Below are 10808 nucleotides of genomic sequence, written 5' to 3'. Positions count from 1 at the left end.
TATATATTGAAAGAAATGGTTTGAACTTTGAAGCATCTGTTGAAAAATATAATTAAGTCTTCTAGATACAGAAGCCTTAAACCCTTTGATTTATTGAAATGCCTCATATAGTTGGGGGTCGACCAATCATATATAGGGATTTTTTATTTTATTTATCTTAATAAGGTTGTAACAAGACACATTTATATATTAGTGGACATCAGGGAAAGTGTTGTAACATGTATTTAATTTAAATGTCCACTAGAAAAATGTAGTTAAATCTTACTACTTATCTTCGTTACTTCCATTTGTTATGAAGATAACCTCCAATATTCATCACTATTTATTTTGTAATCTCACACCTTCATAATCTCCTTCATTATCTGAAATCTCAATGGTTAATACCATCACAATACTTTATATGCCTATAACAACTCATATTATATTACTACTTGTTTGTTCTTGTTTTGTAACAAGATCTGACTTAATTTAGTTCTCTCAAACAATGTTTATTTTGATAGAAGTAGAATGAAGGTCCTAATTAAATGACTGTAATTTTAAATTTAGATGAGGACTAATAGATATGAAATTAAGCAATAATATCACAAGATTTTACTTTATGAAAACTTGAGGAAAAATAAAAATTGGAAGTCATTATATTGAATAAAGGAAATTCTGAAAGTGTGGCATGCAAAATTTTGACAAAGAGAGAGATATCAAATATGTCTTAATAGTAGGTCACTATTAAAAACATGAATAACGCATTTAAATTTTATAGCTAAATAATAAAATTTATTATAAATTCTATCCAGTAATGAATTAGTGATGACTCATCAAAATCTATGGTTAACAATAATTTATTTAGCAACAAATTCAAAATTTATAATTAATTTTTATTTATTATTATATTTCTTACACAACGGTATAAGGATAATCTATAGTAGATTTGACTATAATGTCATATATGTGAAAATTAAAATCAGTAAATTTACTACAAAACATGTATTTATATGAATAATGAATTCAACTTTTCCCCCCTTAAAAGTGAAGGATATAATTGTCATGATTTAAAAACGGACATGATAACACTAAATCTAAAATTCAACAAAGACAAGTCAACCTAAAATCCAAAACATAACGGATAAATGTTAAAGTAAAACAGAATAAAATAATATCATAATCTCAAAAACATGAATAACTTAGTCCAACTTAAACCCTATGATTGTCACGTGTACAAGCCTCTAATATATTACAATTGATTCAAAGAAAATACAAGTTTTAACGTCATTATTTCTAGAATAGAACAAGATCATACAAAATAGTAAAAGCGTCTGCAAAAACGAAAAACAACTACTTCACAACTATCCAGAATAAGTCTTGGACTAAGAAGGGAAGAAGGACTAATCACAACGATTCGAACCCTAACCTACATAAGTGTAGAAACAAGGGAGTGAATACCAAACAATATGGTACTCAGCAAGCGAACTACTAACACAAAGTCAACCAATATAGAATAGATGTACTCCCAACACTCAAAATAAACCTCCACAATATAACCTACACAAAATCAGTCCAATCTAATAGTTCATACTTTATAGCACAAAACAAATATAACAACACTTCAACGAATATGGGTCACCAACACAAAAGTTCATAATCATCATCCACAAGTTCCACAACAAGCACTCACAAACTTCCTAAATGGTAATTATGTGTAATGCAATGAATGGAATGTTAAGTATAATGATACATGTGTTTCCGACATTACAAATCCATTGACTCATGCCAGAACCCATGGGGATGCACAAGGTCCATACATTCGCCGAAATCATTTCCCATTGACATCATCAAAATCATTTCAGATCAGCATTGTCAGAATCATTAACCATGTGCATAATCACAATAGATCACATCACAGTGTTCAAGAACCAATGCAAATAGGCTTGTTCACCTAATAATGAGGAGATGACAATTTCCATATGAAACACACAATTCATCACAACACAAATACATCAATAATAAGTCAATATAACATTTCACGTCACCCACAAAATATCACAACTCAATAGATCAACAAGTTACCTTTTTATTACATTTTTCATCATTGGAATCATTCAATATGAATAAGTAGGGTTGAAAATATTTCGATTCAAACAAAAAATCAATCAAACAGATTTTTTTTTAAATTTTGGTTTCAGTTTTTCGATTTATTCGATTGATTTCAGTTTTAATATATAAAATTTTGGTTATTTAGTTCAATTTTTATTTTTCACAAATTAAATTCGATTAAATAAAAAAATCAAATTTAATAACATTGTTGCCTACTTTCAAGATCCCTTGAACCTAATAAATAGGTTGAGCCCAATATCATTATATCAATGTGGTCCAATTAAGTGAGAATAAGAATGACCTAAACACAAATATCTATTTTTCAAACACAAATTTAGCGAACATTGAAATTCCATTCTTGCTAGGACCGAAAATAAGCAGGAGATTTGACTTGTTCCCCTAAGATTTTAGCTAAAATTTCGGGATTTTTACATTGACAAGTAAGGACATCTTTTTTGCTATGTGATAGGCATCAGATTCCATGTTATAGCTCACATGGTCTATGTCAGATTAATGTTAGAAGTTCCATAATAATAAACTAAGGTTGTTTTCAAAATATCTCACAAGTGTTTTAAAGATGTTAGACTTGTATTGACCATGATTATGACTTATATTTCCTAACCTTTTATCTTATGATTTATCTTGGTCATTGCATGTCATGTAAAGTTTTTAAGCATGATTTCATAATTCTTATGCAATGCTATCATACTTAGTACATTTCATGTACTAATGCGTACTTGTACAACATTGTTTTATTAATGTAGGGTCTGACGCTCCTACCTCTCATACTCGTGGCTAGTTGATCTCTTGGATACTCAAAGATTGGTGAGTTAGGATCAAGACACTTTTGCATTGCCTTTTTAATTCAGTTTTTAGATATTTGTTTGTAGTGTATGAGTTAAGTCTCAACCACTTTTATGTAATAGATGACTTGTTGAGAGTATATTACACTTCTGCTTTGTTATCTCTTATATGACATTAGACTATTTTTTTGAAATTTTTATTTCTATTTTCTTGATGATGTATGTTAAGTGGTTTGTGTACGACCTTACGAGGTTCTATAAGCGATGTTATGCATAGGCTATACTTTAAATCATGACAATGTGATTGAGGAAGTGCTCCTATAGAATTGTTTGAGTGAAGTTTTGGCTTTGAGGTAAGTTTGACTATCCCTCATTTAAATTGAGATGAGTAATTAACCTTTCTTAGAAAGTCAACTCTGAAATGAGTAGGAGTATGAATCTTAGAAATTGGTATGCGTTCACCTCTTTCTTAGTTCATATGATGTCTATTTATGATGCTTAGCATACATGGCTTGTGTGTTAACTTTAATTGTTACTGAAACCTGTGATATTTGAGTGAGACTTTTCTGCATGCAGGTGAAAGTGTTTCATAGTTTATACTTAATTAGTCTAACCTACTGAGTAAATATAGATTGTACTCACCCTTACTTTTGTTATCCTTTTTTTAGGCAGATTCTAGTCAAAGGTGATCTTCGTAGTTGCTAATTAAATCGAGCATATATTGTTTTTATGGAGTTGTAGTGAGATCTTACTTTTCGGATCGTCATTGTTCCTCATTTATAATTTATCGTCTTTAGTTTCCCTCCAAAGACTTGAGATGTATTTCAGAATCTAAAAATGTATTAGATGATCTTTATACTTGTACTATCAGGCTTTGAAAATTTCTTTTTTATGTTGTTTCTTATTGGTTGTGGCTTGTGTTAGGGTTTTGTCCTGATTTTCTTACCATAATTTAATATTTATTTTCTTTAGAGGAAAGACAAAACATTACCATAAATCTTTTTACTTTTCTTGAAAGGAAAATATAATATTATTTTATATTTGATTTATTCTTTTCTTTTTAGGGAAAGGTTTTGGAGTAGCTATTTCTTTTCTAGTAGGAAATGTTTTAGTACTCTATAAATATAGGCTTGTTTCTTCCAACACAACATAGCAATAAAATCCACAATGTAGCCATTTAGAGAATTTAGTTTATGGGAAGATTTTATTCTCTCTACAGTTTCAATGTTTTTCTTTCATATTAGTTTTGATATAATAATATTGTGATCTTTAGTATTAGTTTTTGTCCTCTAATTTATCAACCATATAATTTGCAAATTTTAAGTTTTCGCATGATGCCATAATCATCCCCTTCATATCCCCAACAGCCTGACTCCCCTTTGGGGGTCTTATATGTGTATTTCTTTTGAATTACAGACCATTTTGAGGTTCGCGGGATACGTGTCATCATGACCTCAACTTTTGGATCATGACACTTATAAAGTGTGAAACAAATATGTTCGAATTTAACGCCTTTTATTATATACTATAGAAAAATTACCTAATAAGGTACTATACGATTTGACATACACGTGGAACGCAAGTGTGAAATAATCATTGATACAAATTGTCTATAAATCATCCTACTTGAAATCTTAAAATCATGAAAACTAATCAATTATATTTTTGTTATGTGAGAAGGTTTGTCACATTTTATTATGTCCTCAAATGTATTTGAAGAGGAAGGACCAAAAAAAATATTTAGCTCGAACGACTTATTAAGTATGAAACAATTAATCATATCTAGATTTGATGTATTTGTTCTTGTGAAAAATTATAAAGTAATATAATATATTATTTGACACACACATGCAACACACATGTGCAGAATCTAATGATAAAAAAATGTATATAAATCTCCATTTTAAATCTTAAAATCATAAGAACTAGTCAATCAATCAAACTAACAACTAATACAATTTTTAGAAAAAATTATTGTTCGTTTAAGAAGGATAAGGGAAAATGAGGAAAGAAAGAAAAAAAAATGTCATGATTTCATTATGTGGGACGAATTGAATTGTTCTATTATTATCTTCACAAGTGTTTGATTAAAAAGAACAAAAAAAGGTATTTAACATAAACTACTAAGTGCTAAATAATTATATATAAATTTTACAGATTTTATTATATCCTCATATGTGTTTGAAGGACAAAAAAGTCATTTAACTTGAACTACTTATTAAATGTATTATAACTGTAACTAAAATAAAAGATGTCCACATTAAATATATGTTTGACGTGTACTTAAACAAACATACACCAAAGATAACAAATCCAAAACAAAATTAAAATAAACTTCAAATATTAAAAACTTATAGAATAGAATAAACAAAAATAGTTATATTAATTTACCGATAAATATAATAATATCCTATAATATCTACAATCGTTACGATTTATTTTTTTGATAATACGTTGCTTGTTTATATAAAACTTGTAATGCAAACCTTTTTTATACATATGCAGATTTTCTTAAAAAAATCTAACAATTTAATAATAAAAAAGCGACAATAAAATTGAAATCTTATTGATTCAAAAATTTGTTTGGCAGAGTGGATTAAAAAAATACATACATTAATTTTGAGAATAATAAATACTTTTTTGGGTTTAAACAATATTTAATTATGTTCGATTTGACAAGTTATTCACGATACACATTAGTCAGCACATAAATATTTGCTTTATATTCATGTAAATTATATTTATTTTTAGGATTATATTTATTTTAATAATATTAATATTATTTTATAATGTAACGTACTAAATGGTTCAATGTTCACATGCAACGCACACGTGAGAAAATTAGTACTAGAAAAAAAATATAAGTAGAACATTCCAATTGAAATCTTAAAATCACAAAAAAGTCATCAATGAATAAAACTAACTATTAAATGTAAATTCTTTTAGAAAAAAAAGTTGTTAGAGAAAAGTCGGAATAGAAAAAAATATAAGGAAAGGAAAAAAGAAAAAAAGGCATCATGATATGTCATATAAGAGGATTTGATACATTCTAAAAAATTTCACACTTATTTAAAGATGAACGAGAAAAAAGTTATTTAACTGAATTGCTCATTAAGTGTAAGATAACTATATTTGAATTTGACATGTTTCATTATAATTGCATACGTACTTTAAAAGGATGAATTAAAAATGCATTTAACTTGGCTTGTTTATGAAGTGTGAAATCATTGTATTTGAATTTAGAGTAATTTATTGTATCATGTAAAAAAATTATATAGTGAAATACTCGGTAATTTGACATACACATGTACCACAGATGTGAAGAAATTAATTATAAAAAATATATGTGTAAATCATTGAAATCTTAAAATCATAAAAACTAATAAATAATTTTAAGCAAAAAACTGAGTGCAATTTTTGAAAAAAAATATTATTTGTTTAAGTAGAATGAAAAAAAAAAACAAGAAAAGAAAAAAATAACAAAAGACGTCATGATTTTGTCGTGTGAGAAGACTAATTTGTTGTGTTCTATTATATCGTCACACTTGTTTGAAGAGAAAGGGCAAAAAAATATTTAGCTTGAATTACTTACTGTAACGTTTCATTTGTTGTGAATTTACTTTTAATTGTAAAATGACCATTTTGCCCTTTCTCTTAGCATTTTCATGCTTAGTTTGTATTTAGGAAATGGTTGTTGTGGTGACTAATGTGATCAACTGTGTCTTTGGTTATTAGACCCCCTCTTAAGTTAAGAGTTCATGCTAGGACTGACTTTGGTTAATATTTTAATTTTCGAGCTTCGGATGGAAATTTCGTCAGTTCTATAGCGTCCACAATGTCGAGATTAAGCTAGTAGGATGGTTGATAAGGTTTTCAAGGTCTTAGATTGAGTTTTGGGCGTTTGGGGTGAGAAGTTGAATTTTAGCCTTAAAAGTGAGCGGGGAGGGTAAATTCGTCATTTGAACTTTTTTCGGAAATTCTATGATTTTTGAGTTTGAAATGTTGGATTTAGTGAGATATAATATCTAGTTTATATTTATCGGACTCCAAATAATTTTCGACGGTCCGCCGGAGACTTTGATCCTTGTCTTTTCTGTTTTCTAGCGTTTGGTGTTAGGGAATCACGTTCACAGATCCCCTAGTACATTTGCGGAGGGAGCTGTACTAGAGGCCACGCTCATGAGAGGTTCCAACACTATCACAGGTGAACAATGTTTTGCGATCACGAGTGAACAATATTTGGCAATCGCGGTACTGTTCATGCGTTCGATGACGTGAGCAATTCAGTGGGACGCGTTCTTGACGTACTGTCCGCGTTTACAGACTCCCAATTTCCAGACCTGACCAATTCTTTAACTTTTATCTCCCGAAAACTCTTTAAATCTTGATTTCAAAGTTGATTTTTGGAATTTTTCTACTAAAGTTGAAAAGTTTGTAAATCTTTGATTTGGAACTCGATTCTTGCTTGTTTTAATGAGTTTTTCAACAACAAAATCCTCTTGACTTGTAGAACATGATTTTTTCAGCTAAAATTTTGATTTTACCCTTTCATTTTTCGAAGTGATTTTTAGACCATTTTACCCTTTGATTTCAAATCCTATCAATATAGGTGTATTGGAACTCTTTACATTCTTGATAGTTGAAGATCATTCTAGTGATGTTGAGTAACACTTGTAACATTGGACAAGGTAAGAGAGGTTAACGGGTAAGTCCACAAATTCAAAACAGACCATGAACCCTTCACAAAACCCTAAACAGACCGTGAAAGGGTTCACTAGCCGTTTAAGGAGGTGGCCAGCCGTTAAAGGATTGAGGTCATCTGGATGGTTTCCTATATGGTCCATACTGACCTATACAAACTATTTAGGGTCCCACATTGGTCACCGTATTCTTTTAAGTTAGGGTTATTTCGATTTTCTCCCTATGTGTTTAATACCTAATCTACGTCGTTTAAACCTTATTCTACGCCCTATATAAGTGATTTAAGTCGAAACACTGCTCATTCTAAATCATTCACCTAAATTAAAATTTTCCTTCAAGTTCATCCCCAAAATCCTCTCTAAGGCGAAGTAAGAAGAAGTTAAGGTTTCACTTCCAGATTCTCATTTCACCATAGATATTGTGCCTTAATAGATAAGGTATTTTAGTAACCACCTATGGGGTCCTTTCCTTTATAGGGCTCCTCAAAGATTTTTCAAATTTCACAAATTATATATTCTCAATTCAAAGTTAGAGTCTTATTCAATTTTCATGGGTTTTTCAGTTGCAGTTCAATTACCTGTCTTCTATCTTTTTAATGCATGAATTGAAGAAATTCCATGACTTTTAGTTTAATTCATATGAATCCATATATTATCTATTACTTTAGACTACGAACACATGATAAATCTTATAATTTATGAAATGCGACTTTTACAAAATATATGCATGTTTTTGTGAAAGAGATGTAAATGATTTAAGAATGCTTTGAGTGGAAAGTATCAATACCGTAGTTGTGAAATGTTTAATCACATGTTACAAAGATAAGATTATAATTGTAAAAGGTTTTCTCACATAAGAATTCATAAGGTTGAATGGTTTTCTCACCTAAGTTGAATCAAGTTTTAGGAGCTATTCTAAATGAGCTATAACTGGATTGGTTACATAATTATGACTTTTCATGGATGATAATATGAATATGATTAATAACTATTTCGTGGTATAATACTTAATATCGAGTGGGCTTTTAGGATGGAGGTTTTCGTTTAGCGTCGGTGGATTTTTAGTAGCAATCCCTAAGTCATAGAAATATGTGCCACCATATAATTTATTTCAAATAGACACTAGCTAGTGGATCCACTTTAGCTAAATTTCAGGGTTTTATCTTGGCAAATAAGATATTTTTTTCGGTATGGGATAGACACCAAATTTCATGTTATAACTCACATGATCTATGTTGGTTAAATGGTAAAAATCCCACAATAATGAACTAAGGTTACTTTCAAAGTATCTCACAAGTGTTTTAAAGATGTTAAGCTTGTCTTGACCATGATTATGACTTATGTTTTCTAACCTTTTATCTTATGATTTATCTTGGTCATTGTATGTCATGTAAAGTTATTTTTTAGCATGATTTCATAACTCTTATGCATTGCTATCATACTTAGTACATTTCATGTACTAATGCATACTTGTACCTATATTGTTTCACTTATGTAGGGTTTGACACTCCTACCTCTCATACTCGTGGCTAATTAATCTCTTGAATACTCAAAGATTGGTGAGTCTTTATATTTTGAAGATCGAGACACTTTTGCATTGATTTTTTAGTCCAGTTTTTAGACAATTGTATGTAGTGTATGAGTTACGCCTCAATCACTTTCCTTTTATGTAATATATGACTTGTTGAGACTATATTACACTTTCGTTTTGTCAACTTTTTTATAATATAAGACTCTTTCTTTGAAATCTTTATTTTTATTGTCTTGTATGGAGTATGCTAAGTGATTTGTGTACGACCTTACGAGGTTCTATACGTGATGTTATGCATAGGGTGTACTTTGAGTCATGATAGTGTGGTTGAGAAAGTGCTCTAATAGAATTGTCCAAGTGAAGTTTTGTTTTTGAGGTAAGTTTGACTATCCTACTTTTAGATTGAGATGAGTAATTAACCTTTCTTAGGAAGTCAACTGTGAAATGAGTAGGAGTATGAGTCTTAGAAGTTGGTATGTGTTGACCTCCTTGTTAGTTCATATGATGTCTATTTGTGATGCTTAGCATGTGTGGAGGCTCGTGTGTTAACCTTAATTGTTGTTGAAACCTGTGATATTTTGAGTGAGACTTTTTTGGGTGCAAGTGAAAGTGTTCATAGTTTATTTCTTGAATTTGTTTAGTTGCTTGTACTCAATTGGCCTAACCAATGTAGGTTGTACTCACCCTTACTTCTATTATCCTTTTTGATGCAGATCCTAATTAAGGTCATCTTCGTAGTTGCTAATTGAACCTAGCATATATTTATCTTACGAAGTTGTGGGAGATATGCTTTTCGGATTGTCATTGCTCCTCATCTATCATTCAGAGTCTTTAATTTTCCTTCAAAGACTTGAAATGTATTTCAGAATCTAGAAATGTATTAGATACTTTTATATTTGTATTATCATGTTTTGAGAATTTTGTTTTTGTTTCTCATTGGTTATGGCTTGACTCCCCTTTGGAAGTCTTGTACATGCATTTCTTACCATTTTGAGGTCACGGGATATGTGTCTATCATGACTTCAACTTTTGAATCATGACACTTATAAAGTGTGAAATAAATATGTTTGAATTTAATACATTTTATTGTATACTATAGAAAAATTACATAATAACATACTATATGATTTGACATACATGTGCAATGCAAGTGTGAAGTATATAAATCATCCTACTTGAAATCTTAAAATAAAAAAAAAACAATCAATTATAGTTTTGTTATGTGAGAAGGTTTGTCACATTTTATTATATTCTCACATGTATTTGAAGAGGAAGGACCAAAAAAATATTTAACTTAAACTGCTTATTAAGTACGAAATAATTAATCGTATCTAAATTTGATGTATTTTATTGTATCTTGTGAAAAATTATAAAGTAATATAATATATGATTCAATACACACTTACAACATACATGTGCAGAATCTAATGATAAAAAAATTGTATAAATCTTCTCATTTGAAATATTAAAATCAAAGAATAAATCAATCAATTAAACTAACAATTGAATACAATTTTTGAAAAAAAAATTGTTGTTAGTTTAAGTAGTATAGGGGGAAATGGGGAAAGAAAGAAAGAAAAACGTCATGATTTGGGAAGATTTGAATTGTTCTATAATTATCTTCACTAGTGTTTGATTAGAGAGAACAAAAAAAGACATTTAACTTAAACTACTTACTAAGTGCGA

The sequence above is a fragment of the Solanum pennellii genome, chromosome 1 (genome assembly GCF_001406875.1).
Source record: "Solanum pennellii chromosome 1, SPENNV200".
NCBI classification, from domain to species: Eukaryota; Viridiplantae; Streptophyta; class Magnoliopsida; order Solanales; family Solanaceae; genus Solanum; species Solanum pennellii.
The sequence above is the reverse complement of the archived record's forward strand: the minus strand, read 5'-3'. Positions refer to the sequence as shown.